The sequence below is a fragment of the Fukomys damarensis genome, unplaced genomic scaffold, assembly GCF_012274545.1.
Source record: "Fukomys damarensis isolate Sample0158 unplaced genomic scaffold, DMR_v1.0_HiC HiC_scaffold_9, whole genome shotgun sequence".
Lineage (NCBI taxonomy): Eukaryota > Metazoa > Chordata > Mammalia > Rodentia > Bathyergidae > Fukomys > Fukomys damarensis.
In genome coordinates, this window is record NW_022900921.1 from 9,789,773 (window position 1) to 9,802,709 (window position 12,937).

At 43.2% G+C, this 12,937-nt stretch overlaps 1 protein-coding gene across 3 annotated transcripts in view; it reads left to right on the plus strand.

Moving 5' to 3' along the window:
- Window positions 1-12,937, plus strand: part of Sgcd (sarcoglycan delta) — a 501,008-nt gene that overhangs the window by 114,010 nt on the left and 374,061 nt on the right. Inside the window, exon 1 of one of the 3 annotated variants that reach the window (XM_033761598.1) lies at window positions 425-947. The exons of 1 other annotated variant lie outside the window; for it this stretch is intronic. The gene's annotated coding sequence lies outside the window, so the exon portion shown is untranslated. Of the gene's footprint in view, window positions 1-424; window positions 948-12,937 lie in introns of those variants that run through there. One more of the 3 variants, XM_033761596.1, reaches the window with a different exon arrangement.

The following is a 12,937-nucleotide window of genomic DNA, read 5'->3' on the forward strand; positions in this document are numbered from 1 at the left end:
TCCAGGGGAAGGTGCCCAGCACATCTTGAAGGTGTGTCGCCCAGAAGTAAACACAGGTGCCCAGAATCCAGACGCGCTGCGAGTCCTCTGCTTCCCAACCCCTTAACACCCGCACTGCAACAGCCTGAAAACTGTCACCCTTTGGACCAGCACGGCAATCGAGCAGAGAGCAACAGAAGTGCCTGCAAAAATAATTGTATTATTTTTAGCTGCTGCAATGATCGCTGTGCACATCAGTCGCGGGCACAGCTCTGCAGAGCCAAACCGGGTCTGAAAATGCTAAAAATACTGTTTCGCCCTCCAGCAACTGAAATTTTGAGCAAAGACTCAGGAAGCTGCAGGTAGGGAGATCAAATTAGAATCCGTATCTCTCAGCTGTAATAAGCTCCTTATCAAGCCTGGCAAGAGCGCTCGGGGCTAACGGAGGTCAGCTGGGGACTGCACGTGGCAGGAGTAAGTTTTAAAGGGGCAGCGTTGAGCGAGGAGAGAGCGGGCTTTATCTGAGGCATCTTGCACCCCAGAGCGGAGCCCCTGTCAAGCATGGCTGAGCGGTCCGGATTGGCTCTGGAAGCGATTTCCCCGCCTGGAGTAGGGGCCCAGCCGTCGCCATGAGCAGGGAGCGAGCCCGTCCCTTGACACATGTGTTTCCCATCCATAGCTGGAGGCAGCCCAGGGGCTGCGAGTCAGCCCGCCACAGCCAGATTGAAGTGTAGACAGAGTAAGGTTTCAAAGCAGCCCCAAGGAGCACGGGAATGCTGTTCAGGAAATTCTTCAGGCATGGGCAGGGACTTGGCTACGGCTCTGCAGTTGGAAAATCTGACTCGGGCAGCCTCTGAGCACAAGCGGGGCCTAACACACTCAGCAGGCTGCGTGGCAGCCTCCAGCACAGCTGCTCAGCACGCCCGACCTGGGACGCTTACCCTCGGCTGCTTTGTGAAACAGAGGAGGTAGGAGACGTTCAATCCTTGGCTTTTCCCTGCCTCTCTGCATTTTCCAAGCCCTCTCTCTGACTCTGGTTCCTGTGAGGCGCTCCGAGTGTGTGTGTGAGTGTGCGTCTGTGTTAACTAATAAGTTGCAACTGAATCCTTTCGGCATTCGGTGTGGAGTTCTCATCTTTGCTTTCTCCAGCCCCCTTGGAGATCAGATTTTCAGCAAGGCAGAGGTGCTTTGCAAAGTTAGGACTTAGCTGCTAACATCATTGTGAAAGGGAGAACTATTTGGACTTTGTGCCTGGTCACCAGGCTTCAAACATCTGTAACTTTTCCTTTCTGCCTGGAGGGACAGTTCCTTAGCGGTGAACTTTACATGGAAGTGTCTGTGTTCAGAAGAGTTTTAAAAGGGTGTGTTTTGGCAGGAAATGGCTCTCGTTTTTTTTGGAGGGAATTAGAGTTGAAAGTCTCTATTTTGGAACACAGTGTGTGTGTGGAGAAACAGATAGACATGTATGGATTCCTGGCATCTTATTTCTATAATGTGTTTTTATTTTTGTCAGGTAAGATTTGAATGTCAATGATATATTTACCTAGATATGTGCCAGATTGTAATTCTGTTTCTCTAATCATTTCCAGTTTTATTTTTTTCCCAATGTAACACTTACAGCTTTCAAAAAACTTTTTTTGTTATTATGTTCTAAAACCATACAGAAAGCAGTAATTTACACAAAGTCATTATCAAAAGATGGAGACATACAAGTGTGTCACTTTATTGATCAATCGGGTTTATTTTACATCTAACTGAAACTAGTGCTCTTAAAAATTCATATTTTAAATAATTTTCAGCATAGACTGAAACCTGTTTTGCCTTTTCAGTGTAGTTTTCCTTATGCAGATCAGCTATTTTGTAATGCAATATTTTTACCTCCTATAAAAGATACATGTTTGTATATTTAGTACTTAGAGTGTACACAGGACGTTGGAATGGAGTTTAAGGGACCAGTGTGGCTCATTTATAACTGTACTAAACTTCACTATTCCTAGTAACAGGGCCTTTGCGGTGGATTTCTATGAAAACAGGTGTGAGTTTTTGTCAATGTCCTGTAAGCTCTAAACATGGAGTTCACGGGGACACAGTGAGTTAAAGGGGCAGATGTAGGGTAGGGGCTGGGTTTCTTCTTCCTCAGCGTGGGTTGAGAATGGGGAGCCAGAAGTTTGTCCTATTGGTCAAAGATGAGGATTTTTTACTAGCTTTTTTGCTTTTCTGCATACATTTGTATTTGGAAGAGGGAAATGGCATATGCCTGAGAATAGGGTATCTTGTTGTAACAAGAACTCGCCGAAGTTTTCTTTGTTAATCTCATCTGTGTGTCAGGCTGGAGTAGTTGCAGCAGTTTTAGAAGTGTAGGGTTCCCTACAAACCAGGCAGTGCATTTAGAAGTCAGGGTGGACTGTGACTTGTTTTTCTCATGCCAGTACCGATTAAGAGCTGACATGAACCACAGCTAAGCCCACTGCCAGTGAGAAAGAAGATGTCAGTGAGCTCAAATGTCACACCCCTCTAAATTTAGTGTGTGTCGAGTGTTCAGCAGAAAGAGGCATGAAATTGCAACTCCAGGTTGTAAGATTATGAAGAAGGGTTCCTGACACTTGGAAGAAACTGTGTTTCTCTCTTGTAGACGTAGAGGAGGAGAAACCAAAGTCCCTTGACATTTGAAAAGAAAAAAATGTAGTGAAGAGGATAGGGAAGAAGAAATCTAGGGCAATGGTGCAGGCAGTAAGGAGAGAGTGCTGGCCGTCCCACAGACTGGGCAGGGAGGGCAGAGGGAAGGGGTCTCTGTGCAGGAATGGAGCATGCATTTGGAAGCAACAAAATTCACTGGGCGCTGACTCGTTGGGCTTGAAATGTGCAGGTAAACCATGGCCTCACTGCAAAAGATCATCTTCCTCTCCTCAGGAGAGGAGACCTTTGGTCAGTCTGTCCTGCTGTGCCTTCTGGAAGTAATCAGAAAGTACATGTTGTAAGAAAAGCCCTGCCCAAGGGCTTGGATTTCCTAAGCAGGGAGGGAACAGGTTCTTGAGGCCTTATTTTTAACCCATATTTGTTTCTTGGGAAGATTATTCCTGCCGGAGGGATTGAGTGAAGGGACCAGGTGGGGAGGAGCAATTTAGTGCAATCAGCAAAGCTTGTCATTCAAGATCCTGCCTGTGGTTCTTTTATTAAGACAGACTTATGGAAGAGAAGACAGTACAGTATTTTGCTGTATTCTGATAAAGAAAATTTTTGAATTTAAATAAAAATATCCAAGGGTGGTTACCGCATTTTGATTGTAGAGAGGTTCTGCAAAGAAACAAAACCAATACACTACGTAAATTATGTAAAATAGAAATTTATTATGGTTATTCGCTCATACATTTATGGAGGCCAAGAAATCCCATGACAATAATGTGCAATATGGAGACCCAGGAAGTCCAGGGATGTAATTCGGTCTTAGCATGAAGGCCTTGACACCAGGAGAGTGATGGCAGAACTCCTAAGGTAGGAGGAGACCTCAGGGTTGAAGAAGCAGGAGGGGGAAAAGAACCAGGGACCATAATGATACAAGCTCTGGAACCTGAAGACTCCCTAACCATGGGTCAGCTCATGACAGAAGGAGAATTTGCCCTTCCTCTGCCTGGTTATTCTGTTTGAACTCTCAATGGATTGCATGATACTTGCCTATGTTGCTAAGGGCCATGTACTCTCAGTTTACTCACCCATATTATGGCCTCTTACGGAGATGCCCTCAAAGTCATACCTCTAAGTAATGTTTTACCAGCTATCTGAGAATCCCTTAACCCACTCAAGGTGATAAAGCAACTAGCACCCTTGTAAAAGTGACTCTGATTTTGTAAGATGAGGAAGTTTTTGGAATCATGGATCTGAGCAGTGAGTAGGGACTTGGGCTGTCCTCTAGTTCAGTGTTTCTTGACTTTGATAGCATACAGGTCAGGTCCCTTTTAATAGGTGAAGAAAGATATATGTCTTACTGCTGGCCTAATTATTTTTATAATATGTACCTACGGGGAAAAGTCACATAGTTATTACAGCTTTATTCAGTCTTTTTTCTCCTTCTAAAGTTTTAAAAAAATGAAATTGGCAAATAATTGTGTGTATTTAAGGTCTAAGGTCTAAAACATGCTATAAAAAGAAATCTGTGTACACACTAGAGATTCAGTGGAAGGAATTAACATATCTGTCTCTTTAACAGCATATCTTTTCAAAAGAAAGTTAAAGATTATTCTTTTAGGGCCGGGGATTTAGCTCCGTGATTCTAGTGCCTTCCTCACAATTGCAAGGTCCCACGTTCTATCCCTGGTAATAAAAAAATAAATAAATAAATACATATATAAATTCAGGAAATTTTCTGAATTCACAGAGAAAATATAATAATCAGATTATTAACACTGGTCTGAAGGAGAGCATGCTTTACTGAAATTGAAAAGGAGCAGTAGTTACCTGGAGATTATTTTATTGTTTAGCATTTTCATACTTATGTGTCTTGGAAAGACTTTTTTCTCTTCAAATCTGCCTTCACTTTTGTGCCATGATGTCTTGAACCTGAAAGAAATAAGCTATTTTGGTAGTTTCTCGTTATTCACGATCATAAGAAGAAGATCTCTGCTGCCAGGATAATCATGCAATGTGGTAGGAGCCATTTAGTTCTAAAAGCAAGTGTCTAGTTGGAGAACAGACTTCACAGACATAAGCACATAAAATAATTCAAGTAGAGAAGTCCCAGATCCTTGGGAAGATCTGAGGATCCCAGGTGGCCTGGTGATTATGTTATGAGGTACAGTTTCTGACCAGTTATGATTTTCTGGAAGAATCTTTTTGGGAATCTTAGAAGGAATGACTTTAGAGACAGTCCTGCCTGAATTTCTGATGTAACCCAGACAGTTTTATTTCCTATATTAGAGTTTTTCCAGAACTTTCATTTAGAGCAGGGTTTTGATGCTATATCACTGAAGGGTGCATTTGTCTACAGGTCAGTAGACCTTGCTGGAAGAAGTCCAAACCTGAAGGGGCTTTTTGTGCATACAGATGTCCATCAGACTGACACTGCCTAGGACTGTGGCGACACCTCAGCCTCATCCTAGGTTATCAGAGCTTCCTTGCTAGCCATTTAAACTTCTCACCGCATTGTCCTCTGCAGGTGTCTTGTTCAAGTCAGGGCAAAAGCAACAGGACACAAGAGGAAAGCTGTCTCTCCTCTTGACCTTTTACTGCTTTAGTCAGGGAAGAGTGGCCTTCCTTGTAGACAAGTTCATCTGACTCCGAGTACATAGATCAAATTGGACCACCTGCCTACTGATGAAGCACAGGCCTCATGCTGATGTAGCCTGGTCTTATTTTACTCTCTGACTCTGGAGTAGCAACAAAGGCAGCAGATGATTCTTGGACCTTGACTCTTGAGTGTGTGGGAGTAGAGTACATATTCTGTACATGGACTCAGCAATGACAGTGGAGTGATATTTTGGAAACTAGAACAGGTACCATTATACTGAGAAAATCCCTCAGAAATCTCCTAGTTTTCTGGTATCCACTGGGTCTGATACTATATTTGGAGAATGCCAGTATTTCTCAACATCCCCTCCACAATTCTGTTGAAGCCAACCAGGAGCTGGTTCACAAAAGAGCATTCTTTACGCAGTGCTGTGGCTGGGTCTCTTGTCTATGGTACGAATCCCCGGAGAGCACTGGTGGCAGATACCACCATAGCACAGCCTTGAGCCTCACGTTGCCACAGGGCACCCTCTGGCGTTCTGTTTGAAGTCCTAGCAGATTGAGCGAAATGTGCATCTCTGTACTGTGTAACCCATCGTCCCTGTCATGGCCTCTTGGGCCACATCTGAGGGCAGTGATGGTCCTTGGTGCAGAAATGGGTATGAGTGAGAGATACATGTAGACAGGGTTGGAAATCTTGAAGTAGGTCTTTGCTGGTCTCAGGATGTTAGTTTTTTAAAGTACCAGATTCCTCTTGGGTGTTTTCTGTTCCTCAAAGCTTTTAATTGCTTTTAATTCCAGGCCTCTTCTCTTTCTTTCAGAATGTTTCTTTGCTTTCCCAAATCTGGGCATCTTAGGGTATGTGATCCATCCCTGCATTTTTCCTGCACTTTTGTTCCTTCCTCAGAAATAGGCCATTTACCTCTTCCTCACAAAAGCGGTTTTGTGAATTTGCCTCCAGTCATCTGAGCAGTGATACCTGCAGTGACCAAGACACTGTCTAGTAACTCAATAGAAGAGGGTGATTGTCAGGGAGAGAAAGCCCAGGAAATAAGCCAAGTAGCCAGAGGGGGTCACCTGGCAGGAGTGGGACAGTGATAACTGTGCCAGCTGAGTCCAGGCTCGTGAACAGACTGATTGGGATCCTGACCTTAGGCAGGTCTGTCACCCTCACAAGCCCTGTTGTTTCTAATTTTTAAACTGAACAAGATATAAATATCTGCCTTCAAGTGTTACATCTATAATTTTCTTTGTATGGTGTCTTGTAAGTAGTAAACACTAAATGCTTTAGATGCACATAGAGTTAATGCTAGCTAGGACAGTTAGCGCCAGGCAAACTGAAAGAAATGTGAGAGGCAGATCAAGAAAAAAAAAAAAAGAGTTGTGACAGTCAGCAAAGGAGAGAATGTTTTATACCAACCTGTCCATTTACTTTTCTGTTTTGCCTGAATTTCTCTGCAGATTCCACTGCTCCTTTATTTTACCTTTGCTTTCACATGGAAAGGTGACTGTCTTCATTATTGTTTCAGACGCCTGTTGCCTGTTGCTATGAATGGCTTCCTTTAAAGGAATCCATGTAAGCTGAGGCCTCTGACCTGCTTCTCGGACAGGTCTGCAGGTCTGGAGGAGGAACATGTCACCATGGTTCACTGCCCATAGAAATACTCAGATTTGCTCACATCCTTGCTGGTGGTTGTACTAATGGCACTCAGATTGTACAGGTGGATATGGATGGAATTCCTTTATTTTTCTTTTCAAACTGATAAGGCAGTGGCAACTGAAAACAAGCATACTTTACTGATGAAAACAAGCATACTTTACTGATAAAACTAAATTGGCAGGGATTTAACACTTGCAGCTTGTTCTCACTACTTGCCCTTGCCCGTGTGATAGGATCAGTCTCTCACGTGAGCACCTTGGCTTCCGTATGCTATGTTCTGAGTGCCTGGAAAGCCCTGCTCTTACTTGCCAGTACTGAGCTATTCAGCCACTGAAGCTGCTTTCATATAGCTCAGCATAAATAAATATCAAGGCTGACTCCCTTCTTCAAGAACACCAGTGAGCAACGTGTTGTACTGACCCTGAATGGAGCCGCCCCCTGGCCTGGTGTATTTAATGGAAAAAGATAGAGACAGCTGGGAAGCAGATCCTTGCGTTTTTCTTTTGTTCCAATTCATTGTCTTTCTTCTCTTCTTAGTATATTGCTGCTAGCTTCTTCCTTTTGTTTCTTTCCTTTGGAAGTTGCTTTTCCCTCTGTTGTTTGGTAAGTGCTTTACCAGCATTATTATCTGCTTTCCTGCAGAGGTCTGAGTATTGGTAATAGATCAGAATCTGAACAGCAGGATTTTTATCACAGTGCGACAAACATTAACTTCTCAAGTTGGCCTCATTGTTTAAAGGTCTGTGGTCATCTGTCTCTGACAAACTTGCTCCTCATGCTCCCAGACTGAGGATGCAAACAGCAGCTCACAAACCAGGATCCCAAGCCATGGCCTATGGGTATATTTGGGGAATCACAACATGATGATACTTAGAAAGCATTTAAACATTCAAGGAGACCTTATGCAAATCATCCCAAGATATAATATAAAAATCTACAAAACTAAAGATGGCATTCCTGGTCGGAGTTGTCAGAGTACCGTGGTTGGAGGCTATGGGCAGATCTTGTCCCATTAAGTAGCACATGCCCACTTCATACACTGAGTTCATCTTTCTTTCTCTCTTTCTCTTCAGTGTTGCGGATGGAACTCAGACCCCGCGCATGCTGTGTCCCTGAGCTATGCCCCAGCTTTAACATCATTACTTTAGTCAACTCAGTTTTTATCTGTAGTTTCTCAACTGAACAACGGAACACAGGCAGTGATTCAAGCCATTTTCTCAGTTCTCCCAAGGTGGTGGGAATAGTACCATTCTACATGCATAGGGGAAAAAGTGGGCCATAATTAAGTTATGGCTTAATTCTCTCTCCAAACACCTTTGGGTTGGGATAGGTGCTGATTGAAAAGAGTTAGAGGAAAGCAGCATGGTGGGCAGACCACAAGTCTCCAAGTTAGACGTTGCTTGGAAGTGACCAGCTGATAGGATTGCAGGTAGGATCACAAGATTTAAATATGGTCGAAATGAGAACCGTCATTGGCTATAGGGATGGGGCTTGTTTAAGAAAAGAAACTGAGAGAACATTCTAGGGTGATAGAAATGTTCTGGGCCATCTTTCCTTACTGTTCACAAAGAAAGGAAGATTTATAGAACTCCCTGAGCTCTGTTCTTAATGTCTATCAAGCACATTATAAAATTATGCCCTGATATACATGCATGTGATGAGTACATCTTTACATGGAAGCTTGCACAGTACATCTTTTCATCTGTTGTCATCCTGGACCATCCTTTCCTCTGTTGTTTCTGGAACTCATCTCAAAATTAGATGAGTGTTTCCTCGTAGACCCCAGATTTCATTTCCAGCCTTTGAGAGCACAGGTAATAACTAAAAATCTTTGCCAAACAATCGTCAAGGGAATGTTGATTCAATCAACACTAATTTTATGGAATCGCTATAGAAAGATGTGCCTAATTTGTTGTAGCTTTTTTTGCATGGCACTATAAAATTTGATGGGTTTCAGAAACATACCAAAGAAGGCTTATTTCCTGGGAGAAAAGGTGTGCTCTTAGCGTAGCACACACCCTGAATGAATTATAGTAGCCATTCAATAACTACTCAATAAATTGACTTCAAATTAATATCCTTGCTGAGAAATTCTAGCTAAAACAATTGCAACGATATGTTTTTAATTACTGATTGTGTTATTTTCTGGAATTACTCAATTACATCTGGGAGCATTTCACACAAGATTTAAGAGAAAAAATTTTCATTCACTCTGTGTTCAGATTCTTTCCTTTTCCTTGTGTCATGATGCGAATTGAACCAAGGAATACTCTTACACTGAGCTACAGCTGCATGTCTTTTTTAATTTGAGACAGGGTCTCCCTGAGTTGCCTAGGCTGAACTCAAACTTGCAGTCCTCCAAACTTAGCTTTGTGTTCAAATTATTGATCTGGTTTTATCAAGCTGAGTAACTTCAGGTGGGTAACTTGGACTTTCTGTTGCTCCATTTCTTCACCTGTAAAATATGGGTAATCGCGGTGTCTGTCTTAAAATCATGTCTTGACGAGTAAGACATTGTTAAATATCTAGCACGTAGGTATCATTGCACAAGCATTAGTTGTGATTTATGCATACTTTCTTAATATGAACCTGATTTTGTTGTGATATATCTGGGTATTGTTAAAAAGATGGTGGTTGCTGAAATTGATTTGAAAAGAGTTGGAGGGGAAGAGAGGATAGCTGGAATTTGTGGGAAGCACCGGTGTTCAGTTTAGCCAACTTTGCTTTTGTCACTAAGTTATTGTTTGGCCTGACTAAGTCACTTCAACTCCGTGAATCTGGTTTTCTCATTTGTTCAACAAAGGTTTGGACTTGTTATTGTCCATATTGCCTTCAACCCTTGTGTCTCACTCTCTGATCTTAAGTGTTTGAGTCATGTTCATTATTACTGTAGGTACACAGCTTGGTCTCTTGAGTCACAGGGGAGCTGGAGTAGCTGGACTGTGATTGTCATTATCTGGCTCTTGTCAGATACATCCGTGGGGACTTCACAGCCCTGTTGTTGTCTCCCAAACGCAGTGGTGTCCCGAAAGGATCTATGGACGCAGCCCTGATGAGGTGGGTGCCACATCCTTCGACTGGGAAAATGTCATTATTAAAGCTGTGGTCACCTGTGTGAAATTGTTCTTCCCTGTTCAAGGGCGTTCATTTGTTTCTGGCCCCCACCTTGCAATAAAGGACCAGGAAAAGAATGAGTGTCTGAGTTTCTTGATTAAACGTTAACCCCCTTCATGAGGTTATCTCTGCTATTTTTTTGTCTTTCCCCAAAGCCCTCACCCAGTAACAGAAATATAATATACTTGGGTTTTCGTGCTTATGATCTTTCTCCTCATGCCTTCCTTGTAACTCTCTCTCGAGGTCTGGGATCACTGTTTTTCACTTGTTACTGTTTCCCAGGTGCCTAGAATAGTGCTTCAGGAGGGCTTGAAAGAAAACATGTGCTTGGCAGTGGGAGGTGGCAGTGTTTTCAGTTTTTCTTTATAGCATTCAAGGTCAGTCTGGGAGTGTGTTCTGTCATCACTGTGCTATATCCTCAGCCAGTTTATTTTTTATTTTCTATTTTGAGTCAGTCTCGATAAGTTGGCCAGAGTAGCGTAAAACTCACTGACCTCCCTCAGCTTCCACAGTTGGTTCGTGTACTTTTAAATGAATCCCTCTATTTCGTTTTTTCTTTGTTGTTGTTTTTTTGTTTTGTTTTTGTTTTTGCTTTGCTACTGAGGGTCAGAGTCCTCACGCTTGCAAGGCAGGCAGCAGAACCACTGAGCTAAATCCCCAGCAATTCCTATACTGAAGGAAAGCTTAGCTTTTGTCTCACTGTTGGTAGTGGAAAGGAAAAAGGGTCTCACTTTTGAGTCCAGATTCTAACTGATGTCCTAGTTTGGGGTCTGTGGGAACATCCCTGTGTTCCGTGAGACCACGGTTTCTTTATTTATGAAATAGAGTCAGTATTGATTCCCCAGATTGTTGTCAGTGATGGATGCTCTTGTGTGTCCGACACTGGCTAGTACAGATATGTATGTGCACACCACAGATACGTTGCTGTCTGTAACTGTTTCTCTGGCGCACACACTTCCCCTTCTCCATGATGGTAAGAATGGATGCTAGGATGATGTTGAAATCTCACCCAGTTTACCAGAGATGAGTATTTGATGTTTAAATGCAAAGCATCTGCTCGTAGCTTGTGAATGCTGGGGACTCACTCTTTTGTGTCTCTAGACTTGGTCTTTTTCCCCTCGATTCCAGACTCTCTTCCAGGTGGCATTGGGATCCCAGTCTGTGGAGTGTTGTAGACACTTTGAAGTTAACAGAGCTGTCTGTCCCCTCCCTGCACACACTCCATTCATCTTGTGCCTGTGAGTCGTCTTCTCACAGCACACCCCAGACCCATCCTGAAAAATGTCGCCCTCATTCACCTGGCTTCTTATGCCAGCACTCAGGCGCTCATCCTGACTCCTGTCTTTGTGAGCTCCAGGACTCTCTCTACCCAGTAGATTCCACGTCTAGGACCTCTACACCTTTCCCGCCACCTGTGCAGGTCTGGGCCACTGCCACACCTCCCCTGGTGATCGTGATAGTCAGGGGTCCTGCTTTGTACAGATCCGTTCTCTTCCTTGAAAGCCTGTTCCATACAGAAGAGCCAGAGTGCTTCCAAAGTGAGAAAGTGACCCTCTCCTCTCACACGTGAGTGCTCCAGTGGTCCTTTCAGTCAGTACCTTACCTAGGCTTTTTCTGTGGCTTATGAGACTCATACTTCCTGCCAGCGCCTATGCTTGTTTTTAAATACACTCTCTTTTGTCTGCCCTGATCTAGACACATTGTCTTCCATGTGTACCTCACAAGTCCTCAGTGGAGCATGCTGGCCCTGGCTGGCAGTTTCCTCCAATGGAAACCTCCCCAGATGTTTCTGTGCTTTATTCCCTTGCTCATCCGTGCTCTTTCTCAAATCTCTGCACTGCAGATGGGCAGAGCGCTCTGTTACCAACACAACTCCTCCGAATTATCTGTCTCCTGCTGCTTCAGTTCTTTTTCCTTAAGACTGATTTCCAAGAATAAATACAAGAAGTTCCATATTTGTTTATCTGTGCATTTTATCCACTAATACTTAAGAACTAAGAGAGACAGGGAGGCGGTGGATTGTGCTGGATTAGTGCCGGTACCTGGTAGAACCTGTCAAATATTTATTGGTTTAAGTAACGACAGGAAACAGACAATTAGAAGACAATCTCAGTGTTCGTTTCTAAGTAGTGGGTTAACTTATACAAGATACGATTGAAAGGTAGGGCGAATGTTTACATTTTTTAAAAACAGTGAAAGACGTGTTGCCATTATTCCCTCTGAAAAATACTCCTCTCAAACACGCTTATCCCTTCCTTCTTGCCGCTTTCTGAAGCAGATACGGAGGTCCTTGTTAGTGAGTGTCGTTAGTAGTACTATAGCTGCTTCGCTGTCCTGAATCCCTGCGAAGCATTTGCCTCTCATGGGCATTTTGACTTTGGGACAGAGCTAGAAGTCACGCAGTGCCAGATCCAGTGAAAAGAGTGGGTGAAAACACTAGTTTCTGAGCCTGTTTCCATTGCGCAGCACTAGGCAACAGTATTACGTGCATTTCTGATCACAGTTCAGAAAGGCACTTGGGAAAGAAGCCTTGCACAGCTGTTTTAGAAAGTCCTAAGAGAGCTGGAAGGAGTGTGTCCAAAGCACTGGAGTATTTTGGGAGTGCCAGTGGAAATGTGTCTTTTATTGTAATAAATTTTTAAAGTGTAAACATTCACCATGTATTTTGATGATGGCTCATATATTGTATATTCATGTAATTTGAAATGGTCAACAAAAAGGGTGTAGGGGAATTGGGAAGGGTAGGGGAAAGGAAATAAGGGAAAAGAAAAAAATATGAGAAAATGGAAATAAAGTATTTGTAAATAGGGAAGAAGGAATGGGTGAAGGGAGGGCAGGGGTGTGGGGAAAAAATGAGAACCAAGACCTGTCATGTAAAGGTACAAGATCCCAGTGATGAATGTAACTGTGCTGTATCCCTAAAATGTGCCAATAAACTCCACGAGAAAAAAAAATAAGTGGTCT